Genomic DNA, 24,891 nt, shown 5'->3' on the forward strand with positions numbered 1-24,891 from the left:
GCAGAGTGAAAAAATGCAAGGGCATAATAGGCACACAATCCAGCAAGAAAGAAGGATAGGTCATACATAAGCAGTGTAACAATGTATGTAAAGATAGGGGAAAAGAAAAAGCACAGCTAAAACAAAGAGGACCAAATGTCAGGCAATTGAAGAATATATAAGCACTAAGGGTGGCTAATTTGTATTTTAAAAATGGAGAAAACCACACTGCAAAATGTAATAGAATACTAGAGCAGGAAAAGACAACAGCGCAGCACAACCATGCATTCAAAGGGGTACAATAAGCTAAGGATATGCTCAAATAATAGATAAACAGTCAATTAGTGGAAAGTAAAAGCATATTCCTTGGGGTAGAATAAAAGCACGTTACGAAAAGTCACTTGACACAATCTGCTTGAGCATTGAAGAAAAAAGGCTGAAGGCAAGTAGCAACATTGAAGTTGTGGCATAAAGTCAATGCAGGATAAAAGTGATAAAGGACATGAGAGATATGAAATTGTAGCCATCAAACAGCTCTATGTAAAGGAACAGCATTAAAAATGCATAAGAGGGTAAAAGCACTTCAGTGTCACATGCCTGGTATGAAGATACCGCGTTGAAGCAGAGATTCTAGCTGCGGCGTCAGGCAAAATGGCGGCAGTCCGTGGGGGAGAGAAAAGCAGAGGAAAGTTCTTAGTTAATAAGGCATCCTCAGTATAGCAGGGTAATAACAAGGTGCATTATTGAGAAGAAACGAAGGCTTTTGAAATACCCGAGGCGCGTCAGGAGCAATGAACTGAAGACCGCGTTGGAGCCAAGCTCCGTCAGCGGTTACCTTAAAATAGCGTTCCGTAGCCGGGATAGCTCCGCTCAGCACTCACTTGGCGAGAAAGTGGATGCGAGGTGCACCAACAGCCTTCTTGAGGAAACCTGGTGAAGCGTCAGGTATTCCTACGGCGTTTCCCGCATTTCCACGTCCTCACATGGGAAGAGGAGTCACGTCGGGCCGGTCTCCGCCTCCTCCTCACGGGAGAGCTAGGGAGGGACCGCCATCTTCTTCGGGCGCAAGCCATTCCCCCCCACACACACACCCTTCTAAATAGAAACCCAAGCAACCGCAGAGCGGTTCCAGCCTTGTTGGGCCTCATCAGTGAAGTGCAGCATGAGTCCTCTGTCAAAGTGAGTTATGGGACTCACATCGGGGCATACATGTTGCCCTGATGGTGCCTAATGCAGAAAGATGTGGCAACACGGCCAGAGCTGCAAGGAACCAGGTTCGAGTCTCGGCTGCGGCTCCACATCCTGGGATTCTGGGCAAATCACTTAATCTCCCTGTGCCTACAAAAATTGAATGTGTTCTTGTGTAATGTAACTGGTGCTCATGTAAGGTGCTCCAATACCTACGGGTTGAGTTCACGCTATATAAAACTGAAGAAGAAAAAAGCACAGGGGTTATGCATGACTTTGGCTCTACCACTAATAATTAGTAGCTCACTGTGCCTTTGAACTCCTCAGTGAGAGCCCTGTGCTCTGGGGTGTGTGCCAACAAGATGTTAAAGTCTCAGGATGCACAATGGATGTGTGGGAGGGCTGGTCATAGAACCAATTCTATTTTGCTCCAAGATTTCTGCATGAAGCAGCACGCAGACAGATAAGCAGGATCTTGGCCTTATACAAAAAGGGATGGTCTCACCATACTGCAGAATTCTGGTAGTGAGAAATAGGCCTCCTGTGCACAGCATGTATCTACCAATGCATACATGGCCAAATCCAGCCCTGTACTCACCTCTTCTTTCAAATAGACAAACCGCTCACAAGGCATATATTCACTTATCTTGACTAGGCCTGGGTGGTAAACTCTGCTCTATTCACGGAGTTTGTGACGTTTTTCGGAACTCCGTCAGCGCTAGACTGCTTCCCAGCAAGATTTCTCAATGCGGGAGGTCACGGATGGTCGCGACTACTCATGTTGAGAAACAGGCCCGGTTCTAGCGGGTGGGCCGGGTGGGCCAGGCCCACCCAAACATGAGCCTGGCCCACCCAAACAGGATCCTTGGCCCTAGCAGTGAGGGCTTGAAGGCAGGCGGGCAATGCCTTTGGGATCAAAGTGCTTCAACCCTCCTCCATCGTGTGTGCGCCCGGGCCGAGACAGCTTCCCGGCGCGCACACACAGAGACAGTTTTAGAGATTCTCGATGACGCATCAGAGTACTTCACAGGTCATTACAAGACCATGTATATGTTAACGAGGCTTTGTTTACTTTTTTCACCCCTTCCTCTCTGCATGGCAAAAGGCAACAAATCATTTCTTTGACAAAGGTAACCTTTGGTAACCTTTGCCTACTGTCCTGCTGCTGTGATATTTCTTTTTCTACGCAGCACAGGAGCAAATAAGTTTGTTTAATTCTGTTCACCTTTCCTGATCCCTGCAAAGTTTGACTAATGGAGTAGGTAAGAGAATGTGTTACTACATTTTTTTCTTTTTTTAAATCTGCACAGGCCCAGCAGAACACACACTTCGTGTGTGCTTCATTTAAACAGTTTTTATCATGGCCAATGCAGGACAACAATAATAATACAGAATGCCCAGATAACGCTGGTGATTAATGATCCTGCTGGAGAGCAATCATTTATCTGTTGGTAGTTTTTAAATGCTGATGAACTGTATTTAATGTGGATAACTCCAGGGGCCTCATTTATGAAAAGTGACGCATTGCTGCGTGAAAACAGCGATGCGTCACTTTTCACTGCGCTCTCCCTGCGAGATGATTGATGCGTCATATTTATAATATGACCCATCATGTCGCAAGGAGTTACAGATACGTCAGTATTTCTGACGTATCTGTAGGCGCAAAAGTGACGCATTGCTGGAGTGTGTCACAAAAGGGACGCAACTCCAGCAATGCTTCCTTTCACAAGGGGAAAGCCCCATGTGAAAGGGCTTGCGTCAGTCTTACGCCTGCTGTGAGGCAGGCGCAAGATTTTGACGCAACAGCGTCCTAAAAGTGACGCAGTGAAATCTCATAGATTTCACTGCGTCACTATTACGAGGCTTTTTGCGGGTGAACGCCCCCTCTGCATACATTATACCTGACGCAGGTATAATGTAGCGCAGGGGTTTACAAAGTGACGCATCTGCTTAGATGCGTCACTTTGTAAATAGTGCGCATCAGGAGGCATGTTTTACGCCGCCGATGCGTCACAAAAAGTGACGCATCGGAAGCGCAAAACTCACGCAAGGCCTCATAAATGAGGCCCCAGGGCTTTAAGTGGGATGAAAAAACTGGGGGGGGAGGGTCTCTCAAAGGGGCGTGGCCAATGTATTTGAGGACGTGGCTTAAAAACAGTACGTTAAAAATCTGTGTTTAGCAGTGTGCGGCCTGACTTGTATTTTTCTGTTTCTGTCATTGCATCCAGGTATATGATGCAACAGGTAACATCATACCTACAAGTCAGGACTATTGGCTTTGTCAATGGTTCTTAGTTGCATAAGATAACAGCAACTATGGCTTGTATATAACATTGCAAAAGCTTCCACTTAAAGCCCTGGTGACATCACAACAATGTTGCTGCTCCCAAGTTTCAAAAGGAGAAGGAAAATCCAGAGAGAAAATGACTCTCTTTAAAGGATTTCCCTTCCCCCTACAATGCTCACCTGGCATGACGTCATGCCGTAACTTTACACATGTGAGTAGTGTGAACAGGGTACACCGATGTGCCTGCTGTCTCAAAACGGGTCTCTATCAGGCTCTGTTTTGTGCCCTGGCCCTTTTTTTTTTTTGAAGAGTTTTATATAGCGCGAACTAGACCCAAACTGAATCAGGTATCAGAGCACTTTACATAACACCAGTTACGTTACATGAGGACACGCATTCATTTTTTAGGCACTGGGAGATTAAGTGATTTGCCCAGAATCACAGGATGTTTTTGGCGTCGTTACCGAGGCTCGAACCCAGATCCCCAAGTCCGAGGTCGAGCGCCCTAGCCGTTAGGCCAACTCCTCTCCCCTTTTATCTGGACTGCAGTGACAGCAGACTGCTGTCACTGCAGTTCGGAAAAAAATGGACTACCTGTGCCAGGGCTCAAAATAGAGCTCGAGAGAGACCCGTTTCGAGACCCCCTTAAAAAAACTGCTGGTGCTCAGACCCAGTAAGACCCGGCCCACTTAAAGCCCTGGAAAGCTCAGTGCATTACTGCCTTTGTCACAGAGGTCCTTGTGTTACTTGCAGTTCAGAAGTTACAATCCTAACATGGGACAGTAACCAATGAACTGTCTTCAAAGAGCTGCATACAAACATGAATGGGATAGTTAGAACTTTGCTTTTTTTGTTTTGTGATATAGTTAGAACTTCCCAAGTCTTTCATTATTCTAATGTTGCTAAAATGAATATGTTTGGGCAGATATACATTTTCATCAGTAAAGCTGACCCCCATGGAATACTCTTTAAATCCTAAGGTTGTGTTTCCCCAGACCTAACCCTTTTCAAATATCCTGCCCACCAGTATGAATGACATGTGATTCATACACCTTGTAATCCTCATTGGCTTATGTGACATTCCCTGTAGACTGATTTACATATTAGTATGATTCATTGTCTCTGTTTAATGTGTGCGTGGTGTAAAGTACTGACACACACTACACTGATATGAGTAGCGCTATACAACAAATGAAATGCATAAGAGAGAGGGGCTACGTAAAGATAAGGGGCACTGTTGGACGGTGGCAGTGAGGGAATCTGAGGAGGAGGTAGTGGCAGGGGCTACTGGGAGATGAGGGGCACTGGTGGAGGGTGGCAGTGAGGGAATCCGAGGAGGAGGTATTGGGAGGGGCTATGGAGAGATGAGGGGCACTGGTGGAGGGTGGCAGAGAGGGAATCCGAGGAGGAGGTAGTGGGAGGGGCTATGGAGAGATGAGGGGCACTGGTGGAGGGTGGTAGAGAGGGAATCCGAGGAAGAGGTCATGGGGTGGAGGGGAGAGTTAGGGAAAGATGAGGGGCACTGGTGGAGGGTGGGAGTGAGGGAATCTGAGGAGGAGGTAGTGGGAGGGGCTACTGGGAGATGAGGGGCACTGGTGGAGGGTGGCAGTGAGGGAATCCGAGGAGGAGGTAGTGGGAGGGGCTATGGAGAGATGAGGGGCACTGGTGGAGGGTGGTAGAGAGGGAATCCGAGGAAGAGGTCATGGGGTGGAGGGGAGAGTTAGGGAAAGATGAGGGGCACTGGTGGAGGGTGGGAGTGTAGGTATTTACGGAAAAAGAGGTTACGGGTGCGGCGCCAAAAAAGACTTTCGCATCAGCGCTGAAACCGGCATTTCTGTTTTTGTTTTTTAATTAGCAGTTGGGTCATAAGGTCTACTGTGGAACATACTTTAAAGTGTGTGCTAATTATATTTACTACTATATTCAATGTTTTAAGTTTGAAGGCGATTTTACTAATGTTTTTACCAAGAAAAATGAAAGTGGAGCCCAATGGTGCCTGATATGGGGCTGGGGCCCAAGGTCAACTGTGAGATAAGGTGCACTGGAGAGGAGTAGTGGATAATCAAGCCTGTAAGGGAGTTCACAGTAGAGTCCGTGGTCAGGTGGTGGTAGTAATGAAGAGGGATTCTCCCGGACAGCTCGCACAGAGGGAGCCAGAGAAGTGTCACTTGGCTGATACTCCCACCTCAGAAACCTCCTCTTCCCATCAAAGGGACATTACATGGAAATAACACTTTTTGAGAGTGATCACATTTAGAAAGAGATTTGGGAAAGAGTGCGGTTTACTGGGCCTTGTAAGACTAAGAAGAGATAAAGGAGGGCCCTGAAGCAGGCCTGCCTAGACATATATGCGACAAAACCGAGCCCGCAGTGGCCCACCCGAATGCACCTTTGGCCCACCCAAATACAAATTCCTGGAACCGGGCCTGTTGAGAAATCTTCCGTTCGCTTTGAGGAAGCTGCCGCTTGAGTAGAAGTTCTACTCGAGTGGCAGAAAAAAGCTGCGCCCTCTAGCGCTGCGCGCGATGCTGTTCTCTCTGATTTTACAGTGCGGACCAAAACACCCGGCGCCACAAATCAGTGCGAAGGGCATGAGGTAATGCACTCTGGCGCTTGCATGAACGCCACGCAGCTTGGCAGAGGTTTTTTGTCACTTTGCGGAGTTCAACGTTGAGGAACACCGCAAACTCTCCCCAGGCCTACTCTTGATATGTTCTCCCGTGGCTAAGTATTCTCTTTGACCATCACTTAAGTGTGACTTAATCCATGGGTTTCAGGAAATATATGGGAAAACCACCCAGTGCTAGAATGGCAGCAAGGAACAGCGGTCTGATTTTCAAGTGACGGTGGGAACTTTCCAGCTCGTGAGTTTCTCTACAGGACACTCAGATACACAGGCTCTGTTTCTTTAAGACTGTCATATAAACAGGTTCTTTCATTTTAGGACCTACATATATTTTCTCCCGGTCAGTAGTTAACTTGTAAAGCAAATAAGTCAAGAAACCCAAAGTTTTTCTTAGTAGTCTGCCGCCTGCATTGAAATGCTGGTATTGATGAATACCCGAGTTGCATAGACTTCATTTCTGCTCAAGTCCTTTTGCTTTCTCCTTCCTCATCCTGCACTTTCATTCTCTTTATCTCACTCTTTCAAGCTCTTTTTCATCCTTGGTTTCTCCCTTTTCCTCTATTTTCTTATCTTACTTGTCCTTCTTCTTTTTTTCCTAATCTACCTTTCTCTTCCCCATGATCAAAGTCTGATAATGGAAAGTAAATCACGAATATTAAAAATGAATGCTAGCGCCCACGACCTGCACGACTTGTGGCTGGTTTCTTGAAATGCTCCTTAAGTTATAGAAAATGCTTGAAATCCTAGGGGATTTGGATACAGTATCGTAATAAATTGAAAACATTTTTTACTAAATAATGTGATGCCCTTTGACCCTATAATCATTATATGTAAAATGGAGCAATTGTATTTTTATAACTCGTATATATATTTTTAGTCCTGTATATTTTTATTGATGAAATGTAACTTTTATGGTTTTCTATTATGTGAACCGAATAAAGTTTATTGAAATTGAAATTGACCTGCAACCACCTGCAAAGACTAAGCACTGATTCTATTCACACAACACTAATATACACACAACGTTATCTCCCTTTTGCACACTTAAATGGATTGGTGCAATCACTTCAAGATGTTCATGCATGTGAGTTATGTCCCTGTAAGACAATACAGTACATTTGTCCCTTTAGGACGCTTACACAAACAAGTCATTACCCTGTAGGTCACACATATACACACAGTCCCTGTATGCAGAAACAAATCACTCACACAAATTCTGTCCCTGCAGGACAGACACATATAACACACAATACCATTTCCAGGGCTCACAGTTCTGTGCCCAAGCATATGAGGCACTATCTGGGCACGTGATGGATATGGATGGGTATATGCAGCAGCATTTAGTGTATGATGCATATACTTCATCATATGTAACCGCACCACAGCTTAACTGTCTGTACCTGAGCAATCAATGCCAATCCAACCTTATGACTAATGTTGTAAAAGAGGTACTTCTCGAGGGGAGTTTCAGGCAGACGTCAGGCGGTACAGAGGTGGTAGCTGTTTCTTTTTTAGCTAGTGCTTAAGTAGAAGGAACAATGCCACAGCTCCTCATGAACGACACCCCCGTCCAATCAGCCTTTCATTCTCCCAGTAGCAGCTGCTACCAACCAAGAGTGGTAGTGTGCCTTAACTGGAGATACTTGGAGAAAGTTTTAGATAGATGTAATTTGGGCAGGAATTTCTGCAGATCTATATTACTTTACTACGCACCAACTGCAAGACTCTTGATAAATGGAAGTCTCTCAGCATCCATAAAAATTAACAGAGGTACAAGACAGGGGTGTCCCCTCTCACCTCAGCTTTTTGATTTATATATAGAATCGTTGGCTGAAAAACTTAGATTGGATATGGGCATTGTACCATTTAAATATAAAAGTTGGGGAAAAAAAGTCTCTCTCTATGCCGATGATATGATGTTATATACTTCAGACCCAATTAATGCAATCCCCCTTATTTATAACGCTGCCGATCAGTTTGGGCAAATTTCTGGATACCAGATTAATCAGTCTAAATCTGAATGTATGACTTGGAATATCACTACTTCTACCCCAATTCCAATTCTAAAACATGAAATAAGATATCTGGGGGTACAAATTACGCAGGATATAGAACAATTGGCTGATAGAAATTTGATGAAAATTGAGAGAGAGGCTGCCGAATTGCTCAGAAGCTGGTCATTTCTTCCCTTGACTTTAATTGTTTATCAAGATGATGCTGCTCCCTAAACTAATTTTCCTGTTCCAGAATATCCCGTTAGCTTTTAAAGAAGCCAAGTTAAGTAAAATTCAAGCTAAATGGAACTCGTTTTCATGGGCTTCAAAGGGCATAAGGATTGCGTGGAAGAAGCTTCGTAGAAAGAAAAGCAAAGGAGGGCTCTGTGCTCCAGATTTGAAAGCCTATGCCTGGACTTTGCTAATGAAGGCGGGGGTCACGCTATTTGACATTCCAGAGAGGACAGAAACAGACAATATGTTCAAGATAATGTTATCGGGGGTTCAAGGAGGCGCTCAGGGTTTCCTGTTGAAATTTGGGGATCCGCGTTTCTTTAAGAAGGTTCGTTTAAAGGTGTTGAGAGACATGGCGTACGTCTGGGCCAGAGTTAGAAGATCACTGAGTATCCCATATTACTCTGCTCTTGCTCCAATCTGGGAATCACCCGGGTCTCCAGAGTGGACTAAAGATGCATTGACTACCCCTCTCCTGGAGGCCAATTTAACAACTTGGGGTCAACTAATGCCGGAAGGGGTTCTGCTAACTTGGGAGGAGATCTCCAATCTCACAGACAATAACCTATCCAAGTTTAAATATTTACAAATTAAGAGTTGGAGATAGACCATCGCAGCTGAAATCGGCGCTAAGACAGTATTGGAGGAATTCTTACTGAGAAAGCCCAGGCGGATAAAAACATCAACTCTGTATTGGACCATATTGGAAGAAGAAGATGGGGATTTCTCTTTACCGGCTCAACTATGGGGAGACCAAGTTTCGGATGTCGACTTGCAGGCTATATGGCAAGTATCTTTTGATCTACTCTATATTACAGCCTCTCCCGCCAATTTAAAGCGCAACCATCTTTTTTCTCTTCACAGAGTATACTGGTCTCCGGCTAAATTGGCAAAATTTTCTAAGGGTCCCATTCCTTATTGCCCAAAGTGTAAGCAGGTAAAAGCTGACGACCTTCATATGTTTTTAACTTGCCCTGCTCTAGGAGAGTTCTGGGCCATGGTAGAAGAAGGTATGAAAGAGCTGTTTACGTTTGACATACAGGTTAGTATACTACTTGTTTTTTGGGGGATTTTTTCGAATTATGAGGAACTTCCTCAAGATATAAATAAGTTATCTCTTTATTTAATTATTTTGGCACGCAGAGAGATATGCAAACTTTGGGTTAAGAATATTTCACCTTCATACCTAGTTTGGATTAGGGCAATCAAACACACACTTAAGTTAGATAAGGTAGATTGGAAGAGAAGGAAGCATTTTTGGATTCCCTGTATTGAATGGCTCGATAGGATGTAAACGATCTTGTCCAATGATTATGCCTTTTTGCAGAATGGGTTACCCTAAGATCAGTTCAAGGGCCTGGAAAGATAGAGGAACTGAATTGAACTCTTCGGTACCGGTAGGTACACTCTGGGTATCTGCAGAAAGAGCACCCATCAAGATCTTTGGGGTTTAAGGTGGGGCCCTCCGCTACGTAGGGGGGGGGCACAAACCTCTTACTCTGAGAATATCCTTCATGGCGTATGAGAACTAAAAAAACAGAAAAAAAAGAGTGGTAGTGTGGGCAGGGACGAGAGGGGCGGGGACGAGGGAGGGGGAATAAGAATAACAAAATTGCACTTACCTGTTTGCCACCGGCCGCCGCCTCTTCATTCTCCCTCTCGACAGGAAGCACGCAGCCTTCCAGAATCCCCTGACCAATCACAAAGCTGCCTTAGCAGCGTTGTGATTGGTCTGAGCGCCGTGGTTTGGTGTTCAATGTAAAAAGACCAGGAGATGGACAGAAGGCTGAATTAATCAAACATTCACCCCCAGTCACAGATCTGGGTTAAATTCATTTTTTTTGCATGCCACGCCATTCCAGTTTAGACCCAGCATTATGCAAATCAGTCTTGATTGTGTTCCCCATGGGAACAGTCCAGCCTGAACTACCAGGCCAGGTCTTCCCTGGACCAAAACTAAGCATCCTGGGACCAGTGTCGGGATAACACTTCTCATCAGCCAGGCTAGCTTAAATCTGGTGGCGTAGAGAGCACGGAACCCATGTCTAGGCATACCCATCCCACTTAGGGCGACAAATGCAAAAAGAACAGATGGGGGATGGAATTCTGAATTAATCAAACATTCAGCCGCAGTCACAGATCTGGGTTAATTCCATCATGTTTTGCACACCAGGCATTCCAGTTTAGACCCAGCCATATGTAAATCAGCTTGCCCCTGTTTACCATGGGAACAGTCCAGCCCGAACTGCCAGGCAAGGTCTTCCCTGGACCAGAACCAAGCATCCTGGGTCCAGTTTCGGGTTAACACCCCTCATCAGCCAGGCTAGCTTGAATCTGGTGGCGTAGCGAGCACTGGACCCACGTCTGAGCATACCCTTCACACTTAGGGCGACAAATGCAAAAAGCACAGATGTTGGACAGAATGCTGAATTAATCCAACAGTCACCCCCAGTCAGAGATCTGGGTTAAAATCCATCATTTTTTACGCGCCACGCCATTCCAGCTCAGAACATGCAGAGTGCGCATGATGCTTTGGCAGTTCCGAGACAGCCGGCCAAATCATCATGTGCACTTTAGGTGCTGCCACCACTCCTCCACCTGTGACGCGGGGAGCCTAGTCCAGCCCAACACGGTTTGACTTCAGATTCAAGCTGAATACAAAAACAAAATGATAATAACAAACGTTACCATCATTTTTTTTTTTTTATTCAGCTTGCAGCTGAAGCAGTGGGGCGACACTCCTCTGCCTTAGCATAGTCATGGATTAGAGCAATCTCTCTCTGTCCCCTCTGGAAACATGCAGGAATGGCACATGTCTTCACCGTAGCCATGTGCTGTAGTCTTAGTTGTCTTTTTCCTCTTCAGCAACCTTCTTGCACGTTTGCTTCTCTCTTGTTCATGCACAAACAGCATTTAATTTACACAGTATCTCAGCACACACAGGGGTGGAACCACAGATGCTGGCAATGCATTTTCTGACCAGATGCCACTGTTGTGGAGTATGTGGTTCTTATCTTCATCACATGAGTTAAGCCTTTCCCAATAGCAGCTTTCCCTTGACTTTGGGCTTGTTTCAGATTTATTTTCTGTTGATGAGCAACCTCTTTCAACAGCCCGTTATTGTTTTTTGTTCTTGTACCCCTGTAGTGTGTATGTTTAAATCTGCTAATTGACTGGACATTCTTTTAGCAAATTGGGGTCCAAGGAGACAACTATTTCATAGTTTAAGCAATTTAGCATCTTGATGAAGGCCCCGTATGTGCCTAAATGGGGGTCGAAACGTGTGAGCTGATAAGGGTTTTGAACAATGCGATGTGATTAATTTCTTTATACTTTGATGCATCGTTTGAGTAGCCCGCATGGTCAATTAGGACCAACATTTGTTTAGCTAAGCAATATATCCAGTGGTTAATTTGTGCAAGTGGACTCCACCCATTTTCAGGGACTAGGAATTATTTTTCATCATCAAACTTTAACCCACAGCAACAGACAGAAAAAACAGAAAATGGAGAGAGAAGGAGAAGGAGAGGGAGAAAGACTGGAGAACATTAACAAAGGGAGAAAGCAGGGACAAAAAACAAGCTACAATAGAAATGTACAGAAACATGAGTGGAGAATGGTAGAGGAAAGAGACGTACTTGAAACAAGTCTAGGCAGTCTTGGAATTGGGCAACCCAGAATTCAACCGTACAGGCAGCGGGCTTTTAACAAAAACATTTGGGCCATATTTATTCTTTTTTTGTTACAAATTAAGCGCCAAGTATAATGCACTTGGGTAACTTTGCCATCTATTCTAATCATTGTAAATATTACACTACATTTGCAATGTTTTGCAATTATGATGAATAAATGTTTTTTTTATTTTTTGCCAATCACTAAATCCTGCTTTTGGTTTCCATTTTCAAATTGTACTCATTAATTGGGGTTTAATTCTAGTTGCTTGGACATAGACTTGGCAACGAGGTCAATGATAGTTCGAAAAACCTCCCCCGGGCAACCCCTTACTGCCAAAAAAGTTTGAAGAACAGGGTCCAGAGCGCATGGACAATGGGCCTTCTCCATCTAATTGTAGGAGGCAGACATGGGCTTAGGAGTTTTTTTTTCACAACCGTGTTTATTAGGAGTTTAAGCAGATCATATGTACAGTCCTCCAAAATCAGGAGAACACGTCAGTGGTCTACATACAATAGAGTATATGCATAGCTTAAACGTTTAACTGGCCCCACCCACCCCTCTGTCCCCCCCAACAACCTTAATATTCCCCACTACCCACCCCTTATCCCGCCCTAACCCGATGCACGTGATCACAATCAGCTGCATTATATACATTAAAGCAAAAACAGGAGTCATGGAGCCACCTAGGCCCGAGGTCTCTATCAGTAGACAGTCCATCATCCATGTCAATGGGAGGTTCCAAGGGCAGGTCCCTGTAGTCTGCCCACCGCTTCCAGATCTTATAATGTTTCCGAGGGCAGCCCCTGGCCTCAAACACTGGCAATTCCAACCCCATGAGGAAGTCTAAGCCCGCCCTGCAGGCGCCAAGCGGGGGAGCACGATCACTCTTCCAGGCTCTCGCCAGATCCCTTTTGGCCACGACGAGGCCCAGCAGAAGGAGATGACGCTTATAGATGTTACCACCCACTTGATCCAGGATATGAAGAAGACCCAGTCTGGGTGTACGGGGAAGATCCCACCCCAGCACCTCCGATAAGCAGTCCCACACTCCATTCCAGAACCGAACCAGGCCCACACACGACCATACAGTATGCACCAATGTGCCTCTCTCAGTCCCGCAGCGCAGGCAGTCTGGGGAAGCAATAAGGCCCGCCTTCCACAGTCTCTCTCTGGTGTAATAGGCCCGATGCAGGTACTTATATTGTATGAACCGTAATCTCACTGCAATTGCCGCACCTCGGGGGGACTCCAGTGCCTCCCGCCAGTCATCCTCATCTAACGGACCGACATCCACCTCCCAGGAGGCCTTCAACGACATAAGGGAAGAGGAGCAGTGAGTGACCAGCGTCTGGTAAATTTTGGAGACTTTTTTATCCCCCAGGTCTCCCATGAAAAGCTTAGCTTCCACGGGGCTAAACTCCGGAAGTCGGTCCAGCCCTACCAGACTCGGCGCAAGAGCATGTCGAAACTGTAGATATTTGAAAAATTGGGTCTTAGGCATGTCAAATTCAGTGCTGAGTGCCTGGAAGGATTTGAGGGTGGTTCCGGTAAGGACATGGCCAAGGGACGAGATCCCTATGGAGTCCCAGCCACCAAACCCTTGCAGCGAGGCCAGCGCAGGGAGCCGTCCGTTATTCCAAAGTGGAGTTTCGGCCGTCAGCCGTCCCCACCAGCCCATGCGACGCAGTGCTTGTCTCCAAATCAGGAAGACCACTAGAGTAGCCCGCGGTAGTTTCTTCCGCTGCCCGGCCGAATACAAGAGGGTATGAAGCGTGGCATCCCCCATCAGAAAATGTTCCAGGGCGTACGCCGGATCGCTATGTCCACCGTACCACCACTCGTTTAAAACCAACAAATGGGAGGCTTGGTAGTAGGACAAGATGTCTGACGTTGCGAGACCCCCACAGTATGTGGATAAAAAACAAGTCCGCAGTGCCACTCTGGAAGCACCCCCAGCCCATAAAAAACGGCCCAGCAATGAATTCACACGACGGAACCACTGCGGGTCCACCCTGTGTGGATGGTTTTGCAGTTGGTATAGTAGTCTAGGAAGGGCTACCATCTTGAAAATTGCAGACCTGCCATAGATATTAAGAGGCATGCGCGACCATGTTTTGACGTCTGATTGAACCTTGTCCCATACCGGCTGTATGTTACGCTCCCATGCAATGGCAGCCGACTCCGACAGGAAGACTCCCAGATATTTCAGTCCACCAATCGCTACTTGTAGATCCGACGCCCAAGAAGACGCCTTGGACCGTCCCCCTAGCACCCAGAGAGTCGACTTTCGCGGGTTGAGGTAGAGTCCCGAGACGTCACCAAAAATGTGCAGTATCTCCAAAATTCGAGGGCCCGAACGATCAAGGTCAGTTAAAAAGAAAAGGACGTCATCCGCATAGAGCGCGATCCTGTCTGAGAATCCCGCCCCCCATACAAAGCCACGAAGCTGCGCATCAATGCGCACCCATGCAGCTAGTGGCTCCATGACCAATGCAAAGAGATACGGGGACAGGGGGCACCCCTGCCGGGTCCCCCTAGCAACCGGAAACCTCTCCGATATGGCTCCTGAAACACGTACCGAGGCGGTGATGTCCGTGTATAGCAGTTTGACGTATGAAACAAAAACCGGACCCAGATTGAGGCGCGGCAATAAAGCAAAAAGGTAAGTCCAGCTGACAGAGTCAAACGCTCTGTCGATGTCCGCGAGCAGGAGCGCCGCCCGCTCTTCTGTCGCCCCCATCGCATCCACCGCCACCTGCGCACGTCTGATATTGTGCCTTGTCGCTCTGCCAGGCATAAAGCCCGCCTGATCTGGGTGGACCAAATCCACTATATACGGGAGGAGACGATTCGCCAACGCTTTAGCCAACAATTTGGCTTAAAAATTGATTAGAGATATTGGGCGATACGACTCGTGCCTATCGGGAGGCCTGCCCGGTTTCTGGAACACCACAATTTCAGCCTGACGCCAGTCCACCGGCAAGCTACCACACTCCCGCGCTGCTTCCAAAGCCCATCGATAGTGCGGTCCTAGCTGCAAGTGAAATTTCTTGGAGAATTCACTGGGGAAGCCACTCGGTCCGGGCGCCTTACCAGCGTTGAGTTGTCCCAGTGCATCGCCCAGTTCCTCCGCAGTCAGGGGAAGGTCCAGAGCCGTCCTGGCCTCATCCGATATCGCCCGGGGGGGAAGGTCAGCTATGAATTTGTCGATTGCCTCCGGCGGGAGACTGTCCCGTGGGGCGTATTGTACCGCATAGTAGGCAGCAAAACTCGCCGCAAGGGCAGCAGGATCTGTCATGGCAATCCCCTCCCCGTCCGTGAGACCCGGTAGAGTGATCGGTTGCAGAGTTTGTTGACACAACCGGTGGAGCATGGTGCAGGACTTGTCGCCCCACTGGTAGACCCTGCTCCTCGTGGCTAGCCAGGCTTGTCGAGCCTCGTCTAGGAGGACCGAGGCATAGGATTGCTGTGCCTGCAAAAGCAGTCTTATCGCTACATCGCCATTGTCTTCCCTACACCGATCCTCCAATGCTCTCACCTTAGCTGCAGCTGCCACTGTGACCTCCCGGCGCTTTCGACGGGCGGCAGCACACCAGGCGATGTCCACGCCTCTCAGCACTGGCTTCATGGCCTCCCAGACCGTCACACTATCCACACCCTCAGTCAAATTTTCCTGCCAGTATTGAGCTATCGCTCCGCGCAGGCATGTCGTATAATCTGGCTGTTGGAGATGCCACGAAGACATCCGCCACCGAAACGGCCGGCGTGACTTACGCAGCTCGATCCGCACCATGACTGGGGAGTGGTCCGACAGCCCTCGAGGTTGTATCTCGGCCTGCTTCACCCTATCGAGGAAGGCCCCTGGCACAAACACACAGTCTAGCCGGGAGAAGGAGCCATGTACTGCTGACACATACGTGTATTCACGCGTCCTGACATGCAAATGTCTCCAAGCGTCCACCCAGCCCAACCCATCCACCATCGCCCTCAGACGTGTAGGGGAGGTTGCCACTGCAGCCCCTTGCATTCTCTGTCTGTCCAGACCCACATCCATCACATCATTCCAGTCGCCACCTATCACAGCCAAGCAGTCCGGAATCTCAGCCCACAATTCAAACAGGCGCTCCGCCAGGGCCCATTGCAGAGGTGGGGGAGCATATACACTACCAAACACCACAGGTTCCACACCAATCATGCCCTTAACAAACACATAACGACCCTGGGGGTCGAGCCAATGGCATTCGTGAGTATAAGACAGTCGTCTATGAATAAGGACGGCTACCCCCCTCGACCCCCTGGCAAAACCTGCATGGAATACCTGTGTATATCCAAACCGTTGTAAGCTCAGAACCTTCGTTCCCAACATATGCGTCTCCTGCAACATCATGACATCAGCTGAATCCCTCTTACCCCAGCGCAGCACTGCCCCTCTCTTAATTTTGTCCAGCATTCCCCTGACATTCCAACTGAGGATTCGCATGGAGCCACTAGTAGGCGCCGTCTCCGGGGAATCACCCATAGTCTCGAGAGGAAAGTCTCTGAAGGTCCCAGGACCCAGTCCAAGCTCCCTGTACTACAGACATCTTGGCAGCAAAAATCACGTGCATCCCTATCCCACCACCCCATCCCCCCCTTCCCTGCCCACCAACACAACCCCCCCAACTACCCAACCTCCGCCCTTCCCCCCACCCCCACCCCTATACCTCACGGAACTTTGAAGTATCTGTCGCGGCATGGGGAGCTCCAGGCCCAAAACAGAGCGCCTAAAGCCACCCATACCAATGGATCCCACTACTCTCCCCAACTAACAGTACCTCCCCTTAGGGCCCCCCCTCGAACGTGAGAGGACTAGGCCGCCCATGGGTCAGTACCCCGAGCCCTATTGAACCACATGTGACCTACCACTGAAACGGCGCGGGATAGCCCTGGGCTTAGGAGTTTTGAGAGACAATGAATCTTGTGATCTAGGTTTGACCAGTGAGTAAGGAGGTGTTAGGAGAGGGCTGTACTATGTTTGTCCAGAAGTGTTGGATACATGTCTGATCTTAACAAAAACGACAGATTATGTAAATAAGTTAAGAACACCTGTGAGTTCCGGAGCAAATTGAGAATTGGTAGGAATAAAACATGAAAAGTTGGACCATTAAAACCAGGAAGAGAGTGAGAACCAGTGGGTCCATTTTGGGAATGGTTTTACTGATTGGTTGTGGATAGTTTGGGGCTGGTAGGGCCAAGCAATTGGAATTGTATGGACAGAGGCTTAAGGGAGTTAGCAGAATATATGTAGTGGTTCATTAGACTGGATTATTAACTGGATTATTAACACAATTCAGACAAGCAGTAACACTTTTCTGCTGCAGGTTATAGACCATATTTAGGTCTGGCTTGACAGCGCAGCTGTGTGCAATACGTACTGTTACCAATTCTTTCACATATACATACATTATACATCCCAGAGAAATATAGCCCTCTCATTTTATGCTACTGACAGCATGGTGTATCATTTCGCATTCCAGGAAGTGCTTCCACTGGACTGCATGAGGGATTGTTTTACATCTCAATCATAACGCTGTTGTCACATTAAGTTCTTTATCACTATATGCATTCCATGCAGAAAGCAATTCTGTTTTTTGCTACTTTTCCCGTGTTTTCAAAGCCAATAGTTCACGTTTTAACAGGATAAATAGCATGTCTGAAGGCAAACATGTAAAGAACATTAGTTAATGCCTGTTTACATGTGTTGCCACGTTAAAGTCAGACCTATTGACTTTACCAATGCTTGTTACGTTAATCATAGAAAGGGCTGGCCCACAGAAACTGCTAAGTTGACGTGCTTGAAAAGAACCAGACTGAGACATGTACATTTGTCCTGTTAACGAAATCCATTTTAATACAAAAGCAACGGATATCTGTAATTGACGAGTATAAATTAATGAAGTCTCTAGGGCCAGGAGGTACTAAAGCAATGCACAATTCCAAAAATGACAAGGTAACTAAAAACTAATTTAGCACATCTCGAGAAAAAAAACATCTAGGCTCAACCACATTGTAACTTTTAAACTAGTCTTCTTTGTTTATTTATTTCTGCGACAGTAGAAGCACCATACCCCACGATACCTCCACAGCCCACCCCACAGTACCTCCACAGCCCACCCCGCGATACCTCCACAGCCCACCCGCGATACCGCCACAGCCCACCCGCGATACTCCACAGCAAAGTCAGAGAGCAAACCCCAGGTGCAACGTATTCACTCCTCGAAACACTACGAGCTTCGTTTTAAAAGTCTTGCCCCGCAGCTAGGAAGAACTTTACCCTATTATACAGGCCTGTCAAGTATCACGCATCACGTGTGACTCTAACGCATTTCAGTGTAGTGTTCCGCATCACCGCACTGAAATGCATTGTCACGAATTTTTAATGCCACTGAAGTTGGCTAGGCAGTGCGAGCGCACTAGCTCTGCAGCTCCCCTGCAGACTTGCCACTGCAGCTGGCTCAGTTAACAAACAGTTAAGAATCTTGGGGCCCGATGTAGGAGCACTAATACCGGTCGGAAACGGCCGAATTCGGCCATTTCCGACCGGTATTACGGTTTTCTTATGTAGGGGGCTACATAAGTACAGATTCGGTAATTTTACCGATTCTGTACATTTACCGATTCGGTAAAATACCCAGGGCCGGTCCTAGCCATGGGCGGTATGGGCAGCTGCCCAGGGCCTCGAGCTCAGGGGGGCCCCGCCGCTGGCCCCGCAGTTGTGGGAATAATAAATGATGATGGCCTGGGGAAAAGCGCTGCGCAGTGGTGAGCACAGCACAGTGCATTCTTCCGTCCGTCTAATAATATCGAGAGTGTGTGTGTTTCTCAGGGCCACATGGCACACAAGCCTGTAATCGGGGTGCTAGAGGGTGTCAAAGTGACACCCCCTGCACCCTTGCAAGAATAGGTAATTACCGAATCGGTAAATACCGATTCGGTATTCCACATTGATTCCTATGGGCTTCAAGGCCCATAGGAATCAATGGGGGATACCACATCGGTATTTACAGAATCGGTAAATACCGAATCTTACCGATTCGGTATTTACCGAATCAGAATTACCTACATTTCCCCCCCTCTAATTTACCACTTCTTAAATACCGAATCGGTATGATTCGGTATTTTAGAAGTGGTAAATTAGATTTACCTACATCGGGCCCTTGATTCTTAGTCTGCTCCTCAGCTCTGGCTGAGTGTGAGTGCACAACAGCAAAAGTATCAACAGGTCTAAACAAACATTGTCCAATCTCTCATAAAACATTAAACATCCCACTCTGAATATAAAGAGAGATCTTATCTCTTCCTTGGATACCCATCAGTCACCAAACTTGGTGATCTTTTTCTTCATCTGGGTTTCCTTGTCCGCATTACTCAAGGTTTAACAGGGGCTACAAACTTGTTCACAGCCCACAATATGCCCGAGTATGTGTGCTATAAATGTTTCAATCTGAGGTCTCAGCCTGCCTGGATTTATTCCCAGCGCCTGCGGCGCCGCGCGGCCCTCTGTGACAGACCAGAAACCTGGGCCGAGGCCTGCCCTTGGCAGTACAGTTCTGCTACGACTGGTAATCCGAACGTGACCTCACAGGAAGTGAGGTCGCCAGAATTAGAAGTGGCGCGGACGGGGACTCGTCAAGAGTGAGAGACTGTCCGAGTTTCAACAAGTGCGCTGCTGCGTCAGCCTGCGCATAAAATATATCCAGTGGTGTTCGTGATAGAGCAAGATTTCGCATCGCGACTTGCTCGAGTCATGAACCTTGAAATCTGTTATAATCCTGTAATCCCAATTGTACGTTTTACTAATTTTATGTATTTTTGAATGTGCGTGTGTATCCTAGTGATGCTTGCCTATGTGTTCTACTAATACGATTAACCCTCGTCCCTAAAAATGGCCGCTGCTTTAGAATCTGCTTCTGCGCATGCGTTAGTCACACTCACGTGACTTTACGTAATTGGAGTTCTGGAGGGAAAGGGTGCGCATGCGTAATAGCCATAAGATGGCAGCTTAATGTAATAACGTGGTGAAGCTCGTGCAGTTGCTCTCGTGTTATTGTGTGTTGCTCTAACCTAAAACTGCATAGCATATTTTTATAATGATCAACCTGCAGTACGAAATCATGACATGTAATACATTCATTTATTTCTATGTTTTAATTTGTTTTCGCTTACTTTTCATGTATCGCGGGAAATGGGGGTCGGAATGTACTGAGAGCCATCTTGAAGGTCCCTTCCGCGCATGCGCGCGCCGCCAAGGAAGAAATAACCTTGGACAGTGGAACTCAGCCAGCTGGCAGCCACAGTCAAGATGCTCATGTGAAAGCCACCTCTGACCCAGCAAGATGGAGTTAACTGTTCTGAAACTGTTACAATGACATTATTCTATTGTATGGTGGGTCGCCCTCGCGTGGCCGGAGTCGTGCCAGAGTCCTGCCCGTCTGCGCCCGTCCGCGCTAAGGACGTGCGGGGCGCTGCGGTTAGCTGGGCTCTGGCAGACCCCCTTGGTGTGTCATCATGTTAACTTATTCGAGAGAGAGCCTATACATTATTGGCCAGGCTGGTCAGAGGTGTTCTCTGCCGCCTGTCCACCCGCTTTGTGGCCCGTATCGGTGCCGCTGTAATGGCTGGGCGCTGGATCTACCTGGGACAATCCTTCGGAAGGCTTCAGTGCCGGCTCATCGGCTTAGGGGCTCTTTGCCCCCTCTGCGGGTTTCCAACCTAAATGTTAGATCAGCTCTGAGCCACTACCAGGACATCTATGATTTAGTTGAGGATGGTTCCCCAGATGTCCTAGCCATCACGGAAACCTGGCTTCAGGACACGGATGTAGCTATTCCAAATCTGGTTTGTCCTCCTGGCTATTCTATGTTCACTTTGAACAGACCTTCCAGAGGTGGCGGTATAGCGCTTATAGTCAGGTCCTGCTTTGCATGCGTGTGGAGTGGCCTTAACATCGCCGGTTGCGAAAGCGCCTCTTTTAAAATCACTGTCAGCCCTGAATTTACATTCTCTGGGATGGTGGTGTACCGTCCGCCGGGTAGTGATGTGGTGTTTCGAAGTTCGTTTCCGGATGCCCTTGGCACACTGGTCACAGGGTGTGCCAATTATTCTATCTTGGGCGACCTGAACTTACATTTCGACACACCCTCCAACCTGGCGGTTCGCAGCATTGTCGCTGACTTAGAGGCCTTTCAGCTCATTCAGCTGGTTTCGCAGCCTACCCACATAGGGGGTCATACGCTTGACCCCTTTTTTACCAACTTGCCGGAGACTAAAATTACATCTATCTCTCCGTTAGCATGGACCGACCATTTTTTGGTGACCATTCTGTGTCCCATTCCGACGGCCCCTTCCATCCCGTCGGTGAGATGTGTTCCAAGGAGATTGTGGAATAAACTTAGGCTAGAGGATTTTCACCACCTTCTAGAGGAAGATCCGTTGGGTCCACTGGAAGATGTGGAGGAGGGGTATGACCGCTTCTGCTCCTGGACTACCAGGGCTCTCGACACTCTGATTCCCATCATATCGAGTAAAATCAGTACTAGAGAGTCGAGCCCCTGGTACGACAGTGCCCTGCGTGCCTTGAAGGGAGCCTGTAGACGGGCAGAAAGAGCTTGGCGAAAGACATATGGAGCAGACTTAAAAGCTGCATTTGCTGTATCTATCAAGATTTACCATCGGGCCATTTGTCGAGCTCGGGCAGCTTATTATGCTGCCGAATTTCGCTGTAGCCCAAACCCGTCGAAGACCATCTTGAAGGCCGTGAAGGATCTGGTAGCGAAGCGAACTTTCTCTGTAGTGGTGAGCTCCACCTCCCACTGTGAATCCCTGGCTGCGTATTTTCTGGGGAAAGTCCAAACAATCTATCGGGCATTCCCCAACACAGGGATCGACCTGGGAAGTTCTAATGCGACGCCACACTCTACCACCCTGCTTTCCTTTCCCCCTCTTCCCTTAGATGGGTTTGACAAACTCGCTTTGCGAGTTAAATCTGGCTCTCCATCTGATCCAGTTAGACATGCTCTGTTTAGAGAGCAGGCCTTTATGGGGTGCACTGTTGTGTGTTCCCTTGTCAACCTATCCTTGGAGGCAGGGGTGGTTCCAACTAAGTGGAAGCAGGCGGTGGTGTCTCCCATCCTCAAAAAGCCTTCCTTGGATCCATCTAAGCCCGAAAACTATCGTCCCATCTCGCTGCTGCCTTGGCCGGCGAAGATAACAGAGGCCCATGTCAACTTGGCCCTGTCTGAGTATCTCGCTCGAACCAATGTCCTCGATCCCACACAAAACGGCTTCCGTGCTGGGCACAGCACGGAGACCGCCCTTCTTGTGATGGAGGAACATCTCCGTGCGGTGTTGGATGCTGGACAGACGGCGGCGCTGATACTGTTAGATCTCAGCGCCGCCTTCGACACAGTCTCTCACAGCATCCTCCTGCATCGGCTCGAGGAGATAGGTGTCGGCGGACAGGCTTTGCAGTGGTTCCGCTCCTACCTTGGCAATCGTTCCTTCTGTGTTTCCATCTCTCCCTTCAAGTCCAACTTCCAACCACTGGCCATGGGGGTTCCGCAGGGATCCTCGCTGAGTCCCACGTTGTTTAATCTTTACGTGAGACCGCTAGCTGATGTCGCTAGGCAGTGGGGCCTAACCTTGGTCTCATATGCCGACGACACACAGCTGGCGGTTACTCTCAGCGGGGATGCGGAAGTAGATGCCCCCAGGTTTCAGGATGGATTGAAGGCGGTGGCTAGCTGGTTGACAGGGAACTGTCTCCAGCTGAATGCCACTAAAACAGAGGTTATGGTTGTCGGTAGGGGAGCGGAACTCTGGGGTGACCAATGGTGGCCATCTGAGTTGGGACCATCCCCGGCGCCGGTTTTGGAGCTGAAAAATCTGGGAGTTTGGATAGACTCGGGTCTGACTTTCGTAGGACATACTAAAAGAACAGCGGCTTGCTGCTTTGGTCTGTTGAGAGGCTTAAGACCTGTTCTTAAGTACTTTGATGCCCCAACCAGACAGTTAGTAATCCAGGCCACTGTCATCTCTCGCCTGGATTATGCGAGTTCTCTTCTCGCTGGGGCCAATCAAGCTGAGCTTACTCGATTACAACGGGTACAAAACGCCGCAGCCAGGGCGATTGTCGGCCTCCCTAAATTCTGCTCGGTGGCGAATGTTCTTCGCTCCCTACACTGGCTTCCAATAAGGAAGCGTATTCTTTTCAAGGTACTCTGCCTGGCTTTTAAGATCTTGAGAGGCATAGGCCCTGAAATCTTGTCTGGCTTTCTTTCCCTTTATGTCCCTACTCGCACTCTTCGCTCCCAGGGCCAGGCCCTGGTTGTAGTCCTTAGATACAGGCTTTGCCGTATGGGCGGCCGTTCCTTTGGTGTAAAGGCGGCATCAGCTTGGAACTCTCTCCCGGTGGAATTGCGCCTGTTAGAGGATCTTATGGCTTTTAGAAAAGCCTTGAAAACATTCCTGTTTTAGTCTCTAACCCCCAGCCTGTGTTATGTACTTAGAGTGGTCCTCCCTGGTTTTCTTTTTTTAGCTGTGTTATGTTTTTTATGCATTTCCTGTCAAATGCGCCAGGACGCTCCTTAGCTGGAGTAGCTGTGCGCACAATAAAAACCAATAACATAACATATTCTTTGTATTCTCTCATGGGAACCCCAATCTTGCTAGGCGGTACCCAAAAATGTAAATTAGGCCTTAGAAAAGTCTGTTCTGATTGGTGTGTTAACCCATCCTACCTTAGGACCAATTGAAATTGGGGATTCTGACACTTTGCAACATTGGGGGGTGGTACACTGTCCTGAAAACAGTATAACTACCCTAGGTTCACCTAGGGAATTTGTCCGACTTGTCCGAATAGCTGACCTGTCACTGACCCAACGCACTCAATAGGTGACTGAATACAGAGCGCTGCGGAGCACTCTGTCCGAATTTGACCATAGACTCTAAGGTTTTACTAAACCTTAAGTGCTGGCGGAGCACTTTGCTGGGGAGTTCGCTAACCCAATCGGGGTTCTGACTGATAGCTGCAGAGAGGGTGGAGCGCAGGCGTTGCTTTCAAACTGCGGGTGCTGGTCGTGTCCTGATGGTCCTGTCCTGATCCTAATCTGGTGGTCCTGTCCTGTCCTGGGGTGTCCAGTCTGCACCTGCTGTCCCGTTGATGTCTGTCCTTCCTGGGGGTATTTCCTGCCCTTAACTGACCCGTGGCCAGGGTTGGTTTTCACACCAGTCTAGGTAAATATCTTGCCGAAAACTCTAAAACTGCACCTTTCTATTTTTCTGTCTTTGCTTCAATAAAGACATACCTTTGCATATGATAATTTTCCATGCTTTCCGCAACCATTGCATATCCTAAAGTCATTTTGCATTTAATTTCATAGCGTGTTCCTATGTTACCCTACCTTTTAGAAATCATTTTCTCCATTGCAGTTTGCAATTTTCTGATGTGGTCTATAATTTTCTCATATAAAACTAACTGAAGTAAATTTCTAGAGTTATAGAGTATTCCACTTTTCGCTCTTAATATAGTTGTTTAGGATTCCTAATTTCCCATTCATATTCATGAAATATGTTTCCTGTAGTATAAATGTATACTTGCATAAATTTGCCCCTTTAAAGATGTCTATTCTTAAGTTCCATTTATAACGTATTCCCTGTTGCACTATCATTTTAGACAACATAAATGTTTACCCTTACTTTATTCCTTTATGGTTATGTGATTTTCGTCATATTGATTATTGACTGCCTTTTTACTGTAAACTTAATGATTTCCGAAATTGATTACTAAGATAAATTCTTAAAACTTCCCAGTTGTCAGTGGTTATTTGATGAATATCAAAGTTATTAAAATTGGGTTTGTATTTTACTGC

Source organism: Lissotriton helveticus, chromosome 9 (genome assembly GCF_964261635.1).
Source record: "Lissotriton helveticus chromosome 9, aLisHel1.1, whole genome shotgun sequence".
Lineage (NCBI taxonomy): Eukaryota > Metazoa > Chordata > Amphibia > Caudata > Salamandridae > Lissotriton > Lissotriton helveticus.